General features: G+C 39.9%; 1 protein-coding gene across 7 annotated transcripts in view; it reads left to right on the forward strand.

The window, feature by feature from the left end:
- Positions 1-3,735: 3,735 nt before the first annotated feature.
- Positions 3,736-22,336, forward strand: part of LOC129727800 (putative transcription factor capicua) — a 109,450-nt gene continuing 90,849 nt past the window's right edge. For 5 of the 7 annotated variants that reach the window (XM_055685984.1, XM_055685985.1, XM_055685994.1 and 2 more), the window contains exon 1: positions 3,737-4,410. The gene's annotated coding sequence lies outside the window, so the exon portion shown is untranslated. Of the gene's footprint in view, positions 4,411-22,336 lie in introns of all 7 variants that reach the window. The other 2 variants (XM_055685996.1, XM_055685992.1) reach the window with 2 other exon arrangements.

The following is a 22,336-nucleotide window of genomic DNA, read 5'->3' on the forward strand; positions in this document are numbered from 1 at the left end:
TCCACACAATCAGTGAAGATTACGACAAATCCCAAGCACTACGAGCGCTTTTTTACCACATTTTCAGAAAAGAGGTATAGTGATCAAAGTCACCCCGGTGATCAAAGTCACCCCAGTTTACGGTTCCAGAATCAATGAGTGGTAGACGAAAAATGGATGAAGTTTGACAGCCACAAGTGCCTCATGGTTAGGCCAGTATCGTACCTCGAGACCATCTGAGAGATATGAATGCTGAAGTTCAATGGGTTCAAATTGGGAGAGAATATAGGCCATTATGAGGTGCTGATAAAACACTTTTCTGACAAAACAATTTTCAGTAGCTCTGTATCAAAGGTGATTGTTTTATGCATAGTGTTATAGTCCATGTTCATTTCATGAGCCATTTTTCTTGCCGAACGGGCTATATTTCGCTGGACACGTTTTATAATCACTTTGGTCACCGCTGTAGTCCGCGCACTCCGTTTTCACCCGGTTTCTGCTTGGGGACAACCATGCCAGTTTCCGCGAATCGTTCGGTGGTCCCGTGCACGATGAATCAGCTCATGTTCAGATGTGACAGCTTCCTTCTGATCTGTATGATGCTCATTCCAACAAAATACAAAATTTTGATTTGTTCTCTACTTGAATCCATTGTAATTTTCCTCTGAAAAAAAGTGAAACACTGCCTTTTTCACTTACAAGTGAACTTTATACATGTGTCGTAATCGAAACAAACACTGAGCTGGTTAGGAGGCACTCAAATGTGTGCATCACTTTCACGGCGATACCCTGTACATCACTCGACAAGCGAGTGATTTAGTGATATCGCACTAGAAATATTATTCTCAGTAACAGACAATTTAACTGTAGAAAAATTAGAAAAATGCAAAGTACTTTAAACAAAATAATAAACGTGCAATTTAGCTACTGCTTGAAAATAACCGACAACTGAAGCGACATTAAACTCTAGCGGCATGAACAAGCAACTAACGTTTAGTTGAAACATAAACCACTTCTCTCCAATATAGCAGCGCCACCAGACGACAAGCAGAGTAACGAATCGATAAAAATGGCTCGCAAGTTACGCAACAAAATACACTCCCAAGAAAATTTCAAGAAGATTTGGCAGAGTTGCAATACAAAAAAATAACATTTCTACACACGTGTTGTGGAAATTAAGCCCTATTTGCCCCAAACTGGGGCCATGTTTTTTCACGGCCTTAACAGGGTATCATCACAGACAAACAGACGTGCCACTCGATGACGATTTCATCGACCAGAAAAATAACGATTATTTTGAAGTTTTGCTTAGTGGGCAGTAATGCCGCTAGTGTCGCTAGAAGCAAGCGTGCATATTCATTATTGAAAACAAAAACTGTCAGCAATGCCGCATGCAGGTGTTAATTTAAACAAGCGTACGCACTCAACATCAAAAACAAAAACCGTTTTACGAGAATAAGTTAGTAGGCAATAAGCTCACATGGTGGCGCATGAATGTAACGCTTCGAATAAGGACGAAGATTTTTCAAGTTTTTTCTTCGAAGAGGCACCTCTGTTTGTCTGTGGTAAAATCTTATCTCTAAAAATGAAATTCCGTTGCACAGTGAATCTTATCGTTACGCAAATGATGCAAAATCATGACTAAACTTACTTTGCCTCTAAATAAAAATTTAAAGCGATAACATGTGCGTTGTTTTTTCATAACATGTTAGTTAATGCAAAATTATGACTTTTTATGTTTAATTTACTTCGAACTTAAAATTCAAAGCGATGACATGTATTCTTTTACAATAAAATGTTCATTGATGTTCATGAAAGGCATTAGAGAAGAAATACACTGAAAAAAAATCACACGCTCATACCAAATGCTCTTTACACATGAATACCAATAAACCAACCCAGTCTTGGGGCAAGACACTATTGATATACTGCGAAATATTTCTAATATTCAATATGACGAAGTATTTATCGTTGCATTTTTAGGCACCCCTCTATTTACATCATAGCTCATTTACGTTATATTATCGTTGGAGGGTTATCAATTGACAGATAAACGATAAATATCAAAATATATCTACCGATTATAAAAATAAAGGTGTCAGGCCCCTAGAACCCGTTCGTTGTAACATGTCGACCCATATCGATTTTTAATGTTATCCATGGTATATTGACGTGTTTTTGCATTTGACGTGTTCTAGCATTGAAATCTGAGTGTTAAAAGATTGATTTTGGAATGCATGACATAGCAAACCGAAGTGTAAGTCTCTTGATTTTGTGCCCTTTACCCTTCTCATAAATAGTTGAAATAAAACTGCTCCGTGATTACTTTTGCTAAATTTAAGTATAACATCTCAGTCTTGCGTCATTCGAGGTCTGAATAATATTGTATTGGTTGAAATCTTTTATTGTTTTGATGACCAAATTTTAAAATTAATTTCACCGTTATAATTTTTACTCTCAGTAAGTGCCAAAAAAGCACTTCATACTAGTCGAATATTGAACATTTCGTATTCATTTCGTATCACATTTCGTATATGTTTTCCAAATTCGTTATTAAATTTTCTCAATCAACTTAAAAAAAAATTATTTAAATTTATTACATTTACAGTTAAATAATTAATATTTGTTAAGAAAGTCTAGTTTTATGTTCTAGCCAAGACATCATCCTGGCCTACGCCAGGATGTTGTCTTGGCTAGAGCATAGAACGTTAGAGGCTAGATCTGGCCTATTGATACTTCCGTTGTTAGAAAGGCCTTGCATATATGATCAACATACGTTTTATAAACACAAAAATTTTACAACGATTGCTGACTTACAAAACACTTCTAGCAACTGTCGCAACCAACTTTTATGTTTTTAATGCAAGGACAGTACTATCCTCCGCAGTAAGAGCAGTCAAGGAGAACGTGATATCAATCCGGAAAGCGTCTCCTCGGGATGCACCAGCAGGTTCAGATATTTTTCTTATTTCAGCACATTTACATACAACATGTTTTTATAAGCAATTTCTTTTATAAGCAACTGTCCTTGATAAGTGACAATAAAAAAATTCAAATTAAAAAATAAAGATAATTTTTATGCGGAAATTTTACCATAAATGTTCTAAGAGACTTTCCTTTCTTTGTGTTATCCTTTATCCCTAAGATATTACTAATAAATAACAAATATGTACAGAAGAAATTCATAGCTGCAAACTATCGGGAAAATTTTGATTTATTTCGAAAATATGTAAATCAATCATATAGTTTATTGAAACCCACATGCCAAAAAGCAAAATACCATTCGCATTAGACCATTTTATGTACTCTCTCCACCCCGCATAATCAATAACCATAAACGGATGATAATCCATACGGTTTAACGATAGCCCATACAGTCGTTACTATATCCCGAACTAGTTGTCAGGCACGTTTTATTGATATTGATTATGCAAGACAAGTTTAACTTCACATTCTAACCGCCCTCACCGCGCAACGTTCAAGAAGGTACATCTAACCGTTCCTCCAACGTTTTTTCACTGGGTTCGTTATGCAGTTTTTTTTTTTTTTCATTCATGAAACGTCACTGCACTTGTGTCATCAAACTCATCTCATTCAATCCGTTCACAGTGTGCGTAACGATTGTGCACAACAAGGTAGAAAAGGATAGTGATATAACATTTTATCGTGCGTTTATATTCGCTTTCCTTTTCCATCCACATGCTGCTGCTGCTGCTGCTGCTGCTGCCTCGCGATGAGCGAATCGTTCTTCTCCCTTCCGGTCATTCATTTGTTCCATCAATCGGATCGGTCGGGTGCAAATCGTGCATTCGCACGGAAAATGCTGTGAAAATTGTGTAAATTTTAGTTCTCTACGCTCGAATACTGTTCCACGTGAGTTCAATAGAAGATGTTTGTTAGGTGATATGGTGTAAAGGTGACACACTACACGAGCAAATAGTGAAAATTCAAAATTTAGTTGCTGTCTAGTCAGAATATTTAAGCCTTTTTTCTCGACTTTTTCACCTATGATTCGCGTCGCGAGGGGCCCGAATAGAAAAATTCCCTCCCACACACAGATGCAACAGAGTGCGAGCGCACAACGGCAGTTGGTGTAGTGTGCGGTGCCCGTACGCGGCTGTATGCGTGGGTTGGAGTTTGCAGCTCGCCGCGGAAGGTGTGTTTAGCTTGGAGTGAATGTAACGGAACATACAACAAAATCTACTCACGGAAGAACCACGGTTTGTAACCTGTATACGGCAGCGCACGGTGGTGCGAAAGAGCGGAACTCAAAGCGACGTTCTCGCCGAGTGTGGGAATTGCCTATATGTGTGTGTGCGTGTGTGATTAGTTTGTTATTCATGCAGCCGTGTTTCATTCTCTCGTAAACAGCTGAATGAGTACAAGTATTGCTGAGTGCAGATTGGTTCCCAAAAAAATCGTACTCTAAAGGTATGTAATGAATGGCCTGTAGAACTTTTCAGATGTTTAGGTTACGTTTTCAGCATCCACCGCATCCACGCATGTTGTATTGAGAGGTACCTACGTCAAGTGCTTTGCAACAATGTGGAATTTTTTGCTCTGGCGTTTCCTGTAGACCGTAACTTTTTTTTAATTATGCATGAACAATCGATCTTGATAACCTGTGGTATTGAAAACGCAAAACTTTTTATAAACTTTGATTAAACTTAGCCTCGTTATTAAGCTATATCAAACTACTTTGATTTAGGCTTATCATATCTGGTTTCGCACAGCTATTTGGTTTTGTTGAAAATGACATAAATGTCATTTTATGATTGTTTCCCGAAATGTACACTAGTGAAAAATATATAAAATGTAAAATAGTAGGAGGGTGGTATCTAAGACACGACCGCATAGTTGACGTAGGACTACAATGGTTTTATATTTCCTTTTGAGGCTCTGTTTGATTTGAGCTCGTTTTACTTTTGGCACGGTTAGAGATTATGTCTAATCACATTTCTTAGTTTTCTTGATTATTTCAACCAATATAACATCCTCCAAAAGAAGGGTATTTTGGTTTTTATGTTTGTCGAGACGGATGAGCGGTATCGGTAAAACGGTTCCTGAAATATGACCGGAACATATGCAGGTAACATAATGGTCATGATCTGAGCAGTACTAAGCCTCTAATAACTCGGGTAATAATATCAAGTATCTAGGTCTTCAGCCTCAATTCATCAAGCGACACCCCAAACGACTTGGAACTAAAACTAGTTCATTGGTGGAAATATCTATGAAAAAAGTCATGAAAAGAGACCCGTTCATTTTTGGCATGGTTCAATCTTGGCAACAGGAAAATTATGCCGTGTCGTGTTTGGCAAAATCGAACTGGGTCTGTATTTTGATTATTTTTGAAGTAGAATACTTCTCTCAGGAAGTTCGGCTACATAGGGATGTGAAATGAAAATCTAAAACCGAAAAAAGTGAAAAATATGTCCAATTTCAAATGCTAATAAATCGGTTAGTATTCGATGGATTTCCTTCGTTCTTGCAGCAATAGATTGGAAAATCTTCTAAGATTCTTCCCAAAAGAAGATAATTGTAATTTTATTATTCACACTATTGTACTATTGAAAATAGTCAAGCCTTGTCAAAACGAAAATTTCGACCCCTGATTGGTCGTTATATGCTTGCTTCCCAAGCACGGTCGACAGAATTATATACCTTGCAATTGAAAACATGCTATTTGGCCTATATAAAAGCCTGTTTCAGCCGGAGCCGCTCATAACAGTTCTGAACAGCGACGACAGCAGTCCTCCCTTAGCAGCAGCGGGAGCGAGCAGTGGGTACCATCGATAGCGGAAAGCGGCCACAACTGTGGCATGGCTGTGGATAGGCGTAGCAGTTCCAACAGATCTCACCATCGATAGCAGCAGGGCCAGCAGATGCAGTTACAGTGGATACCAATGGCGGCCACAACTGTGGCATGGCTACGGATAGTGTTGCAGTTGCTCAGCAGTTAGGCCAGCGTATAGCGGCCACAACTGTGGCATGGCTATGCATAGCGTAGCATCAGACAGCGACAACGGCAGTCGTCCTTCCTCAGCAGTAGCACTAGCCCTGTGGTTGGTCACCACGTCTCAGGAGCAGCGCGGTTTTTCTCAGCGTGTGTCGCCAGACAGCCATTATTCCCCCCGTGTTGGGGCAGCATGATGATTGTCATCAGGAAATCCAGTTTCGGAAATCAAAATGCCTTTTTGAAGGCAAATAAACAAGTCATTGAAAGTTAATAATTTTTATCAACGCAAGCAAGCATTCTGTGTTGCATCCTTTAAATTTGTCGCACCCGTCTAATTTACTGAAAGTGAAATAGCTTCCACAGTGCATGTTGTCTGTGTAGCTTAATTCCCCCAATGTTAGGGCAGCTCAAAGGTTGTAATCAGCAACCGATTTTGAACCGCAACATGCTTTTTTCAAGGCAAAAAAAAATAATTGAAGGTTAATAATTTTCTGGCATCAACACAAGCAGACATTCTGTGCGGGATGCAATCAAATTCTGTTGTAGTTGTCTAATTTTTGCTTTCACTTTATTTAGTAAACCCCTCACTGTAGGGGCAGCGCAAAGGCTGCGATCAGCATAACCGACATTGAATAATAAATTGCCCTGTTAGTACGCATTCACAAAAGCAGTTAGTCCGACTATGCAGAGCTAATATGAAGTCGATTCAATCAATCAGCATAAACAGAATTTCGTCGTCCCCCAGCTGCCAAGTTGCAACATGATGCAACACGCAACAGCGAGCAAACGAAATCGCTTGATGTTACAAACCGCAATAAGATACGGGTTAAAACCGTTGCGTGTGAAAGAGCACCATCGGTGTTTATTCGCTGGATACACTATCTACTGTCTACTGAACGCAATAATCTGCTTACATGCGACACGGGGACGGGAACATTTTCTTCAACGAAGCTGCGCAACACGACACAAAACATGTTATTTTGTTGCTTCAATGAGAGTGCTATCGGTCCGGCTCGACAAGAAATCATTTTTGTGCATCCGTGCTACGAAACTGAGGAAAAACTTTAGAAACTGAAAAAAGAGGTGGAGCTTATCAAATGATCGCTCTGAGCCGGAATGAAGTCACACATATTTTTCAAGTTATGTCGATCCACCACGTACAAAAAATAATTCATTCCTATTTTCATCCCTATATGAGAGCCTGTTTCAGCCGGAGCCGCTCATAATAGTTCTGAACAGCGACGACAGCAGTCCTCCCTTAGCAGCAGCGGGAGCGAGCAGTGGGTACCATCGATAGCGGAAGCGGCCACAACTGTGGCATGGCTGTGGATAGGCGTAGCAGTTCCAGCGGATCTCACCATCGATAGCAGCAGGGCCAGCAGATGCAGCTACAGTGGATACCAATGGCGGCCACAACTGTGGCATGGCTACGGATAGTGTTGCAGTTGCTCAGCAGTTAGGCCAGCGTATAGCGGCCACAACTGTGGCATGGCTATGCATAGCGTAGCATCAGACAGCGACAACAGCAGTCGTCCTTCCTTAGCAGCAGCACTAGCCCTGTGGTTGGTCACCACGTCTCAGGAGCAGCGCGGTTTTTCTCAGCGTGTGTCGCCAGACAGCCATTATTCCCCCCGTGTTGGGGCAGCATGAAGATTGCCATCAGGAAATCTAATTTTGGAAATCAAAATGCCTTTTTGAAGGCAAATAAACAAGTCATTGAAAGTTAATAATTTTTGTCAACGCAAGCAAGCATTCTGTGTTGGATCCTAGCAACTTAAATCTGTCGCACCCGTCTAATTTACTGAATGTGAAATAGCTTCCACAGTGCATGTTGTCCGTGTATCTTAATTCCCCCAATGTTAGGGCAGCTCAAAGGTTGTAATTAGCAACCGATTTTGAACCGCAAAATGCTTTTTTTCAAGGCAAATAAAAAATAATTGAAGGTTAATAATTTTCTGGCATCAGCACAAGCAGAATTCTGTGCGGGATGCAATCAAATTCTGTTGTAGTTGTCCAATTTTTACTTTATTTAGTAATCCCCCCACTGTAGGGGCAGCGCAAAGGCTGCGATCAGCATGACCAACTTTGAATAACAAACGGTTAACGTTTATTCACTAAAAATTCATCCAATTCAAAACAGGTTTTTGTCTGAGTACAATAATTTGCACAAAAAGACATTAAAAATTTTACCGCATTATTAGACGCGTTTCTCCAGTCATGCCTCGTGAACGTGAAGGTTCCCTATCACAGACATAGATTTCGTGATCCAGCACATGACAACACGTGGAAATTGTTTTTTTACTAGTGCAACATTTCTTGGAAGTGTTTTATTATTCTCGGGTAAGAGACTACGAGTGCATTTTGAAGTAGAATACTTCTCTCAGGAAGTTCGGCTACATAGGGATGTGAAATGAAAATCTAAAACCGAAAAAAGGGAGAAATATGTCCAATTTCAAATGCTAATAAATCGGTTAGTATTCGATGGATTTCCTTCGTTCTTGCAGCAATAGATTGGAAAATCTTCTAAGATTCTTCCCAAAAGAAGATAATTGTAATTTTGTTATTCACACTATTGTACTATCGAAAATAGTCAAGCTTTGTCAAAACGAAGAATTCGACCTCTGATTGGTCTTTATATGATTGCTTCTCAAGCACGGTCGACAGAACCATATACCTTGCAATTGAAAACATGCTATCTGGCCTATATAAGAGCCTGTTTCAGCCGAAGCCGCTCATAATAGTTCTAGACAGCGACAACAGCAGTCCTCCCTTAGCAGCAGCAGTGGATACAGCAGCAGTAGCAGTGCAGCGGATAACGGCCACAGCTGTGGTATGGCAACGGATAGCAGAGTGCGTCTCAGCATCGATAGCAGGACCAAGTGATGCAGGGCAGCGGATACCAATGGCAACGAAAGCGTCCACTACTGTGGCAACGGGGATAGCGCAGCGGTTGACGTTGGTCTCAGCACCTATATAAGCAGGGCCAGCTGATGCAGTGTGGCATTTTAGTGAAATGCTGTCTCTGAGCGATAGCAGGCACACTAGCAAATGCATACACAGAAAAGAACGTTCTGGAAAACTTTTCAGTGTTTATTTCCCCCAAGGAATACTTTATTCGCACTGCCAGTGATGACGCAAAGATGTGATCGGCATCTTATCAAACATTGAATTAAACAACAAATTGTCCTTTTCAGGATGAAATAACCTAATTGAAGAGTTAATATTTTCTCCTAAATCAATTTACACTTTCAAGAAATTTGGAACAGATATATATATATATATATATATATATATATATATATATATATATATATATATATATAACGGTCTGGCAAGAAACCAGTTCGGCTTCCGGAAAGGTAGATCCACGCTGGATGCTATTCTCTCTGTCACCAAGACGGCAGAGGTAGCACTCCAGCGTAAGAGTTGGGGCATTCGCTATTGCGCAATCGTCACGCTTGACGTGAAGAATGCATTCAATAGCGCCAGTTGGGACTCCATAGCGCTCGCGCTTAGGAGCATCCACGTACCGGTGTCGCTGTACAAGATTTTGGAAAATTATTTCCAGAATCGGGTACTAGTTTACAACACGGAGGAGGGTCAGAAGTGCGTCCCAATCACCGCAGGGGTACCGCAAGGTTCCATCCTGGGCCCGGTGTTGTGGAATGTCATGTATGACGGGGTGTTGAAACTAAAGTTCCCTGTAGGGGTTGTGATCGTCGGTTTCGCAGACGACATCACGCTAGAGGTCTACGGCGAGTCGATCGAAGAGGTCGAGTTGACGGCCGCGCACTGCATACGCAAGGTCGAAGACTGGATGCACTCTAGGAAACTGGAGTTAGCGCACCATAAAACGGAGGTTACGGTTGTGAACAACCGCAAATTAGAGCAACAGGCGGTGGTCAGAGTCGGTGACTGCACCATTACCTCAAGGCGTTCCTTGAAGCTCTTGGGGGTTATTGTTGACGATAAGCTCACATTTAAGAGTCACGTCGACTATGCCTGTAAGAGGGCTTCAACGGCCGCTGCAGGACTATCTCGAATGATGTCCAATAGCTCAGCGGTATATGGCAGCAAGCGTAAACTTCTTGCCAGCGTGGTTTCGTCCATACTTAGGTATGGTGGGCCAGCGTGGTCCAAAGCGTTAGGTACCAACAGTCATCGCCGAAAACTGGAAAGTACCTACAGGCTCATGTGCCTGAGGGTTGCGAGCGCGTACCGTACAGTGTCATACGACGCAATCTGCGTCCTGTCCGGCATGATGCCTATCAGCATAGCCATTAAGGAGGACGTAGAATGCTTCGATCAACGTGACACAAGGGGTATACGAGGCACCAGAAGGTCATTCTCGATGATCAGATGGCAGCAGGAATGGTCCAATTCCGCAAAGGGTAGATGGACGCATCGACTTATTCCGGACGTATCCGGATGGGTCGGGAGGCGCCATGGAGAAGTTAACTTCCACTTGACACAGATTCTGTCAGGTCATGGTTGCTTCAGGCAGTATCTACACAGATTCGGGCATGCGGGGTCCCCCATGTGTCCCGAGTGTGCGGATGCGGAAGAAACTGCTGAGCACGTCTTCTTCGTGTGCCCTCGTTTTGTGCATGCGCGGAGCGACATGACGGTAGTGAGCGGGCCAGACACCACTCCGGACAACCTAGTTCGGAGGATGTGTAAAGACCCAAACATTTGGAGGGCGGTTTGTACAGCCGCCTCTCAAATAGTTTTAGAATTGCAAAACAGGCGACAGGTTGACCACCGACACGCCAGTGTTAGCTAACGGCCAGTCTCCAGGTTAGTTAGCTAAGTTAGCAAAGAGATCTATAGAACCAAGAGGGTGCACAGAGCACAAAAGCCGCTCCCCGAAGCAATACCTAGCGGTGGTCCCGGGGAGTATTATGGGCTGGAGACTGGAGGGGTTTTAGTGGGTCCGGTCACTGATTCAAACCAACCCCACACTCCCTGAGGTTGGTCACCTCAGGGGTTTGGATGCAAATTTCCCCTCCACCTGAAACAAAAAAAAAAAAAAAATATATATATATATATATATATATATATATATATATATATATATATATATATATATATATAAGTTAAAGACGGAACATCCTCAACACCAGTTGTCACTGAATCTAAGCGACCAGAAACCAAGCCACGCGCAAACAACCAGACAGCACAGTCAGCAGGATTGGAGCCCGGAGCCAACAAAGTATTCAACGTGGAACTCGGGTTGACGTCGCCAAGTGCTGCATCGTCGTTAGGTCTTAGGTCAGCAGATTTTAGGACAGCAGGTAGGGCAGTCAGGCCTCTGTAAGATAGTCTTTAATCAGTCTCAAGTGAAGTGTGACCGAGTACGGTCAAATAAAAGTTTTTTAAAAACTAAACTAAATCAAATGATCTTTTAAGTGGCGCAGTCGGCGCGGATTGTGATTCGATTTAGAAACCGCAGTTAGTGCATCCACGAGGGAATATCGTGAGATTCGCGTTTTTAATCACAATCAAAATCCGCTAACCTAAATAAGTTCCCCGCGAACGAATATCGTGGACCAAACATAGAAAACCGTAAGTACTTTAGTCTATATTAACACTAATAGGACGAATAATAGCTTTCTGGAAAAAAATAAAAGCATTATTTCGATCCGACACAAAATAAACACTACTAATTCAGAGAGACAAGCCCGCACCCGTCGTAAGCGAGTCTCTGAATATCACAAAAAGCAATCAAACTAACATAAAAAATACAAGCAAATAAATAAAAATATAGTGAACCAATAATTTTAAATAACCTAGTGAAGTTTAGTTTATTGAGAAGCGAATATCAATTATCATTCTCAAAAAGTGTTAAAATAATTTTAAATCTTCGAATAATCTTATCAAAACGTATAATATTAAACAAAATGGCTCAATACGACAGCAACAGAGACCTCGTCGCTGCCGAGAATGAAATGCTAAAAGCTCAAATAACAGAGCAAACCATGCAGCTACAACAACTTTTGTTGCAGCTTAGTGAAAAAGAAGAACAGATCTCCGATCTGCAACTTCACACTAGAGAACACCCTAGAGATCCGAGCGAGAGTTCTACTTCTCGTATCGATCTGATTTTAAAGTCGATGCAAACACCACAGATACTCAGAGACATTCCTTGCTTCACAGGTGATGTTGTGAAACTAAATAGTTTTATTAAAGCAATCGACAATATTATACCGGCGTTCAGACAAGTGGAGAATACACCCACTTATGATGTCTGGATGCAAGCAGTTCGTGGAAAAATAACTGGAGATGCCGATGCAGTTTTGGAACTGTATGGCACCGAAATAAACTGGGAGGAGATTAAAAGCACTCTCATCACACATTTTGGCGATAAGAGAGATGAATCGTCTCTCACAAAAGATCTTCTAAAAATAAAACAAGTTGGCACTGCTGAAGAATTATACGGAAATATATCTTACTATTTATCCTTATTAATTAACCTTCTCAATTTAAACGAGCAAAACCCGGATGTTAGAAAAGCTAAGAAAACGTTCTATCAAGAGTTAGGGTTGAAAGTTTTTCTGGGAGAACTGATGGATCCTCCAGGCCACATAATTCGGGCACAATCGCCGAAAAATCTAAAAGACGCATTAAGAATCTGTCTAGATGAAAATAATATTACGTACGGGAGGAATACACACCGTCCACCACCTATACCAATAAAACCCCCTCAAAACAAGTACCCACTTTTACCACCAAAACCATTTGTGCAACCAATGCCATTCCCAAAATTTCCACAACAACCCTATCAACAAAAACCCCCTCACCAATTATATCAGCCGAGATACCAACAACCACCATACCAACAAAAATTCCTACAACAACCAAAATTCCCACAACAGAGATTTCCACAACAACCAAAATTCCCCCAACAGCCATACCAACAGAAATTCCAAAATCCATACCAATCAAATTTTCCGCAACAACAAAATCCTTACCAACCGAAACCCTACTTCCAAAACTACCAGTTTAGGCAGCAACCCACAAACGCTCAAAATGTTTTCGCCCCAAGGCCGGCTTTCCAGCCAAAACCCGTGCCAATGGAAATCGATCAATCTATAAGATCGAGAGGAATCAATTACATGAATAGACCCAATTTCCATATAGAACACGAACCATTCGATTATAACAATTATCCACAGTACCCTTTTGATAACAATCACTATTACTACCCCGAACAATATTTCGAAAACGATCTCGCAGTACAGCCAACAGAATACGTTCAAGTTGATCAGACAAACGAGACACATGAGTCAACAGCAGAAAACGAGGAACGCGAGACGCAAGAAAATGACCAACAAAACGTCGACGACTTAAATTTTCAACTGGCGGACGGATCAGCGGGAACGACATAAATAATTTCATCCCATATATTACATTGAAAACGAACAAAGGCGATTTAAATCTCTTAATCGACTCAGGAAGTAATCGAAATTACCTATCTGAAAAACATGTTAATTTAGAAAATTGTAGACACACCACTCCCACTACGGTGAGAAATGTCAGAGGTTCACACATAATCAATAGGTTTGTAGAATTTAACCCTTTCCCAAAAATACCTAACACCACTAAGCAAACATTTCTGATTTTTGACTTCCATCCGTTCTTCGACGGGCTTATAGGGTATGAATCACTTAAGAACCTAAAAGCAGACATAATCACCTCGAGCAACAAATTGAAATTTCCCTACGGTACAATAGAAATGAAGCGCAAGTACCCCGACGTTAAGTCAGTGTACCTAAATGCACATGAGACAAAATTTATGAATCTCCCAACTAATGTAACCGGAGATTTTTACGTCGAGAATAATGTTAGTATCACTTCAGATGTTTTCATCCTCTCCGGACTATACACAGCCGAGAATGGATACGTTAAAGCATTAATTTCAAATTATTCGAACGAATCGTGCAAAATAAATTTAAATTCTGGTATGCTTGAACCAGAAATAAATAATTTCGAAATTGGAACACCCGACATGTCCATGCATGGTTTACCCTTGAATAATAAATTGAGAGAGCAACTCAGAATTGACCATCTGAATGCTGAAGAAAAATCAAAACTTCTAAAAATCATATCACAGCACGAAGAAATATTTTTCATGGAAGGCAATAAACTTTCATTTACCAATGCTATAAAGCATTCAATTAAAACAAAAGATGACTTGCCAATACATACGAAGTCATATCGCTACCCTTTCTGCCATAGAGAGGAGGTTAAACGTCAAATTACTAAACTTTTAGAACAAGGGATTATTCGACATTCGAGTAGCCCTTGGACATCACCCGTATGGATAGTACCCAAGAAATTGGATGCTTCCGGCAAGCGGAAATGGCGGTTAGTAATCGACTACCGTAAACTGAATGAGAAAACGATTGACGATCGTTATCCCATTCCGAATATTACAGACATCCTAGACAAGTTAGGACGCTGTATGTACTTCACCACTCTAGATCTTGCATCTGGATTTCACCAGGTTGAAGTAGACGAAAGAGACATTCAGAAAACAGCCTTTAGTGTGGAAAACGGACACTATGAATTTCTAAGAATGCCTTTCGGTTTAAAAAATGCTCCTTCAACGTTTCAACGTGTGATGGACAACGTTCTTCGGGAGCATATTGGTGTCAGCTGCCTAGTATACATGGATGACATCATTGTTTTTTCAACAAGTTTGACAGAGCACATGGATAATTTGTCAAAAATATTTGCTACATTACAAAAGCACAACCTCAAAGTGCAACTAGATAAAAGCGAATTTTTACAAAGAGAAGTCGCTTTCTTAGGTCATATCGTGACTCAAGATGGAGTAAAACCCAACCCAGATAAAATCCAAATTATACAACAATGGCCTCTTCCTTCAAATGAAAAGGAGCTACGCGGGTTTTTAGGAATACTGGGATACTACCGCAAATTTATCAGAGATTTTGCTAAAATTGCAAAACCTCTTACAAATGCGTTGAGAAAAGGCGAAGAGATTTCCCACTCGAAAGAATTCATCGACGCTTTTGAAAGATGCAAACGTATTCTTACTAGTAGCAATATTCTCCAATACCCCGATTTTGATAAAACATTTATTTTAACTACGGACGCTTCTAATTTTGCTATTGGCGCCGTACTCTCTCAAGGGCAGATAGGAAACGATAAACCCATAGCCTTTGCTTCAAGGACTCTTAACAAATCAGAAGAAAAGTATTCTGCAATAGAGAAAGAGTTACTTGCAGTAGTATGGGCGTGCAAATACTTCCGACCTTACCTTTACGGAAGGAAGTTTATCCTTTATACAGACCATAAACCTCTAACGTATGGTCTTAATTTAAAAGACACTAATAACAGGTTAGTTCATTGGCGTCTTTCATTAAGTGAATTCGATTATGAGATTCGTTACCGACCAGGCAAGCAAAATGTTGTTGCTGACAGCCTTTCACGAGTCAGAAACGAACTCAATGTTCATGAAAATTCATCATCCGATGATGCAACTGTGCATTCCGCGGACACAGATGATTCAGAATTTATTAGTTGCACCGAACACCCTTTAAATGTATTCAGCAACCAAATTGTTCTAAAAATTGGACCGGACGAACCGGATAATTACGAACAGATTTTTCCGAGAGCATACCGAAGAACAATCACCAGACTTGTTTTCGGTGTACCTATAATTTTTCGCATTTTCAAAGAATACATGGACCTAAAAAGGACCAATTGTATTTTTTGCCCTGAACAGTTAATGGGTATAATTCAAACTACCTATAAAAATCATTTCAATAGAGCGAAAACTTTCAAAATATTTATCACACAAAAAATGTTGATCGATCTCCGAACGCCCGAGGAGCAAAATCTGATTATTGAACAAATGCACGACCGTTCACACAGAGGTGTCTGGGAGAACCACCAGCAAATCTCAAGAAGATTCTACTTTCCAAAGCTAAAAACAGCGATCCAAAAGTACATAAAATTATGCGCAACATGTCAGCAGAACAAGTACGATAGACACCCGTACAAAATAGCATTAGGCTCAACACCAAACCCAAATAGACCCCTAGACATAGTTCACATAGATATCTTCATTGCCGAAAAGGTAACATTTTTATCAGCCTTAGATAAATTCTCAAGATTCGGTACATTAATACACATCAAATCACGAAACATTTCAGATATAAGAAAAGGTTTCACCAAATTTTTCAAAATCTTTGGAACACCCCGTCAAATAGTGTGCGATAATGAACCAGCCCTACGGTCGATAGAAATAAGAGGACTTCTCCATGACCTAAATGTCGAAATTTTCTTTACGCCTCCAAACCATAGCCAAAGTAACGGAACAGTCGAGAGATTTCACTCTACTATAGCAGAAATCTTCCGCTGTATCCAAGCAAACTATGAAGGAATGAGCATCAAGGAAATTTTCAACATAGCATGCACACAGTACAATAATAGCATACACTCTATGATAAAAATGAAACCCAGAGAAGCCTTTTTTGGCCTTAAAGACGAAGAAGAGAGACCGCTCGACATTGACCTTATCCTTCAAAATCGAAACAAAGTCTACGATGAAGTCATTTTGGCTCATGACAAATCGAAAAAACAAAATCTAGAGTACCATAACAAAACCAGAGAACAAGCACCAGATCTCGCAGCAAACCAAACTGTATACAAACAGGTGCAAGGTATCAAGAAGAAAACCAAAGCTAAATACGTACCAGTTACAGTTACAGAAAATAACGGTCGAACATTTATAGACGACTCTGGCAAAGAAACACACAAGGATAATGTCAAGCGTGTCTAACCTCTGCCTGATACTCTATAACTATAATTAAAACAATACTAACACTATTTCTTTTTTAGGAACAAATACAACGTGAAAAAAAAAAAAAAAAAAAAAAAAAATGGAACCACCCACGGACACTTCTTGATTTCTATCATAACCTTTTACCATCTCATTCTAGGAACAAATATTAAGCGGAGAAAAATGGAACCATCCTTTCGGACGCTTTTGATTTCCATCATAGCACTCACCACCTCCATCCTACCATCCTTTCATACACATCCCACCATTCAAATACACGACATTACTAACAACGCAGGAGCGTTGATTCTTCAAAGGGGGGAAGGAAGAATAATTGACGGACACGATAGACTATTGCATGTGATAGATTTTGCCCAATTCGAAATATCCTTGACAATAATTGAAAACATTGTAAACAAAATTAAAAACACACCAACCGATTTTTCAGAAATTATTCAACTCAAGCTTAAAGAAATCAAATTTATTTTCGATACGTTGATCAGCAAATCAAGTAGAGATAGACGAGCAATAGATCTTTTAGGAAGCACTATCAAATTTATAACAGGCAACTTAGACTCAGAAGACTTAAAGATAATCAATGCAAACTTAGACGAACTTAGAAAAAACGGCAATGTTTTAGTGAAACAAAATAATAAGCAAATCAAAATCAATTCAAAATTTGAGAATAGATTAAACCTTATAAATAACCAGATCAGAGAGCACCAAAATATTTTGAATAAAATAGCCGAACAGGAAAATGTACTTATATCTGAAAATCAAAAATTCATACTTGTATTGCAATTAGACTCATTTTTAGAAAATTTAAAATCAATAGAATATGCCGTTATGCTAGCGAAAGTGAACATTATAAACAATTTAATCTTAACACCTAGAGAGCTAGAAACTATCATTCAGGAAATCTCAAAGCAGGGCTTAGAAATCAAACACGTAGACGAAGCAAGCAGCTATCTAACGACAACAGTACTCCGCCGAAGATCATCACTCATCATATGCGTCAACATCCCCAGGCTCACCCAAACCATTTACAGAAGAACTACCATCGAACCCCTGCCACGGTTGAACCACACCGTTCAGATACATAACAAGGAAGTATTCATCAACTCAGAGCGAATCTTTGCCATCGCATCGCCATGCCGAGAAAACAACAAAGTTACAATTTGCGAAAGAAAACAGTTAATAGAGATCAGTAACAATCCTTGCGAAGCACCACTCTTAAGAGGACAACAAGGACAATGCAAGATGATAGAAAAACCTCCAGCAACCGAAACGAGAATGATAGGACCAGGAACATTGTTGGTGATAGCCGTTCACCAAGACGTAGTCATCAACGGTACCTGCGTCAACACTCGAACTCTTACAGGAATCCACCTAGTAACATTTCAAAATTGCTCACTATACGTAAATCACGAGCTATTTGAAAATTATGAACTTTGGTTTGATCACCCAACAATAATTCCAATACAACCAACAGAAATCAGAACATTACACACAGAACAACACGTTAACATTTCGGAGTTGCATGAACTCCATTTGAAAAACAGACAGCAGCTGGAAACAATGAAATTCCATTACAAAGCTGGATCAATAATTATCAGCACCATCAGCATGTCAGCACTTTTAGCTTTCGTAACCATAAAATATCGGCTCATAGCGAGGACAAGGAATTGCTCGAGACGACCAATACTTAAGGGGGGGCGAGTTAAAGACGGAACATCCTCAACACCAGTTGTCACTGAATCTAAGCGACCAGAAACCAAGCCACGCGCAAACAACCAGACAGCACAGTCAGCAGGATTGGAGCCCGGAGCCAACAAAGTATTCAACGTGGAACTCGGGTTGACGTCGCCAAGTGCTGCATCGTCGTTAGGTCTTAGGTCAGCAGATTTTAGGACAGCAGGTAGGGCAGTCAGGCCTCTGTAAGATAGTCTTTAATCAGTCTCAAGTGAAGTGTGACCGAGTACGGTCAAATAAAAGTTTTTTAAAAACTAAACTAAATCAAATGATCTTTTAAGTTATATATATATATATATATATATATATATATATATATATATATATATATATATATATATATATATATTTGGCTTCATCTCCGTGTCTCAGAACGTACTGAATTATCTTTTCCTTCAGTCATGAGCACAACATCCGAAAAGCTTTCATTATCAGCATAAAAAATAATTTTTCGCATAATCAAAATTCAAAAATTATCAAATCCAAATCATGACAAGCAACTATATTATTGAGAATGGTCAATCCTTGTTGAAGTGCGAAATCTTACTGATCTGATTAGTCGTTAATATGATTGCTTCCCAAGCACGGTCGACAGAATCATAGACCTTGCCATTTTAAATTTGCTATTTGTTTGTATAAAAGTATGGAAGGCAATTATCGACTGAGATGGCTATCGATAGTTATCGATGATTTCCTACTACTATCGATAGGTTTTTCATCCCTATATAACTAAGAGCCTGTTTCAGTCGAAGCCGCTCATTAGGGACGAACGACCGTTTGGGGTTAAAGTCCCTTCAAAAGAAATCAATAAATCAATCGAAGCCGCTCATAATAGTTCTAGACAGCGACAACAGCAGTCTTCCCTTAGCAGCAGCAGTGGCAGTGCAGTGGATACCAGGCGGATAGCGGCCACAACTGTGGCATGGCAATGGATAGTGCACTAGTTGCAGCGGATCTCAGCTTCGATAGCAGCTGGGCCAGCTGATGCAGGGACAGCGGATACCAATAGCAGCGTTTAGCGGCCAAAACATTAGCATGGCTACGGATAGCGTAGCAGTTGCAGCGGGTTTAGCATCGATAGCAGCTGATGCAGTGAGGCACTTTAGTGAAATGCAGTCTCTGTGCGATAGCGGGCACTAGTAAATGCATTCAATGAAAAGTTGACTCATTTTGACAACACATGAGCCGTCTAGTTTTGAGTGTTAAACCAGCTTTCACTATTTATTTTATCACACGGAATATTTTGTTCGCACTGTCAGTGATAACGCCAATATGTGATCGGTATCTTATCCGATATTGAATTCAATAACAAATTAAAAAATTACTGACACGCAAGCAGCCGGGTTTTCTTGTAAAAGTATTCTACTTCATCCTTCCGGTCGTGGCTTTGCACACAACCCTCCTGTGATTTTTTTGAAGAAAAAATATTCTCTTTAACCTTGTTGAATGCCATTCAATCAGTCAATTTTCTTCAGTACGCGAAAAGGCAAGCTTCTATACAGACCTAAATTGAGTACGATTTAGTAGAAATTAAACAATATTTATATATGTCTTGTGAACGATGGCTCACTCTCCGATCACCAAGCGGTAAAGATGTCACATAATAAAATCTTCCTGCAGTTACAAGTTCATGAAAAAAATAACTAAAAAGGATTACAGTTCTTAAACCCCTGCCCATGGGTGGAAGACTTGACGGTGATCTGTCAAGCGTATTTCCTAACACAATTTTTGATTAGACAACTAATAATATAAGTAATAATTTTTTATTTTATTGTTTATGCCCAGCTGAATAATATAAATAATAATATAGTAATAACATAATAGTAACAACTCAATATTCAATAATCATTATAATAGCATTCGTTTGTATTTTTTCCTTATGTTTGATTACGCTTGACTTATCACACCGCTGGTTTTAATCTCGCATGACCTAACATAACTAAATTCTGGCGGGGTCGGTAGGGCTTAACCGAGGTTTATTCTAACCCTAACATTACTAACAAAACCTCGTGACTGACGTCCACCCATTGCACTCAGATATAAAGTAGCATTACTAACCCTTCTAATGTCTCTCACAACTACTACTACTACCCATATTATCATTTTTCTATGTATATATACATGTGTGTGTGTGTTTTTTTTTTTTCAATAAATATCAGCTATTTTAACTGCGCGAATTTCTTTATTCCCATATGTCAATCCCAGTTACAATCTGACTACTGTCGGAACGTTTCTTTTTTCTCTTTGATTCGACCCATTATCGCGCATTTGGCACCTCAAAAATAGTTAGTCGCGCATTGTAACTTTTGTTAATTTCGGTATACCAATGCCCCATGCATTGAACGTCGACAGCTGTCTGGCATGTCTTTCTTGCTTGCGTCGTGAGTTGCGGGGTCGTTTCTTTATTCCAGGGGCGGGTGTGCTCTGACCCAGTGGAATCAAGAAATTCGTTATCAGTTGTACGTTTTTCTTTTTTTCTGCTAGAATGACTCTCATGCGTCTATGGGTGGTTAAAGGGTTTAAAATATGTTGACAGTGTAAATGTGGATGTGTGTTGACTGTACTGTTTGGTTTTGTTGTTAATCCACTCCCTTCTCTCTTTTTCTATCGTTCTGCGGCCGCGAGATGAAAATTCACGCAGTAGAACAACGAAAAGAACCAGGTACGTGACGGTCACACTACTGTGGTATGTAAGGTAAAATCGGTAATATGAACCGGTGATAACAGGTACGTTCTCCATTCAAATCATATATTTACCGTTGGAACCTCCAGTCCAGAGTAAATTTGTTCATCTGTGACTTTGGTCTTGTCAGGTTGAATTGCTCCTGGAGGTTTTTACCTTACATTCATTATATAACTTGGGCCTAGTGCAACAGTAACCAATAAAACAATCCGAAACCAAACTTGGAATCTATCAGATAGCCGTAAGGCTGCAGTGTCGAAGTAAGCAACATGGCTACGCTCGTCTGTAATACTGTTAGATTCCGCTCAAAAGTCCCAACCTTAGATTCCAGCGTATCAACGCTACAGCTGGGCATATAAAAAAAAAGAAATACAGTTCTTAAACAAAATTCACACAATATTCACAGAAAATTCAAAATTGACATGAGTAAAACACAGAGTAGAGTTCCAAAATAAACAACACATTTTATCTGTACAATGAACCTAATTTATATACCCTGCTACCTGCCTCTACCGACACGTACATAATTTTGTTGTCTCCGGTGGCGCAGCGTATTTTGCGGCACCCGAATGATCATATTGAATTCTGATATTTGCTACTATACGAAACAAAAAGACAATTCAAACAAACAAACCAAACGGCAATTCGATTGTGTTCCTGTTCGCAAAACGATATCTACGCGTTAACCCAACACGCCCCACTGTGCGTCGTTAGCGGCAATGTAGTCTCTTCTTGGCTTGGCTGCACACAAATGAATCTCGAGTTCTACTGCACTGATAGACAAGGAGTGACCAGCGCTCTATTCATACATTGCTCGGTGCAGTACTGTTGCCTGTGCCAGCATGTTTTCCTCCAAGACATCAGTTTTAATAGCATTCTAACAGCAGAACGTAAAACTGTCTGATAGTGGAGGTGATTACGAACTTTCCGGAAAAGCTTCACCTCCAAGACATCAAATCAGTCTAGGCCATGGAAGCGAACATTATTTGACCTTTTGGGACGGAGAGATTTTGTCAATTTTTTTTGCTACTGCTCTATACAGGATATTAAAGCAGGCAGTTGGTGTCTACTCATGAAGTCTGTGCCAGGCGTGCTCGCATGTGATTGGTACATTGTTCGTGAAAATTCGACCTTGAAACTTTTATGAAATTTT

The sequence above is a fragment of the Wyeomyia smithii genome, chromosome 3 (genome assembly GCF_029784165.1).
Source record: "Wyeomyia smithii strain HCP4-BCI-WySm-NY-G18 chromosome 3, ASM2978416v1, whole genome shotgun sequence".
NCBI classification, from domain to species: domain Eukaryota; kingdom Metazoa; phylum Arthropoda; class Insecta; order Diptera; family Culicidae; genus Wyeomyia; species Wyeomyia smithii.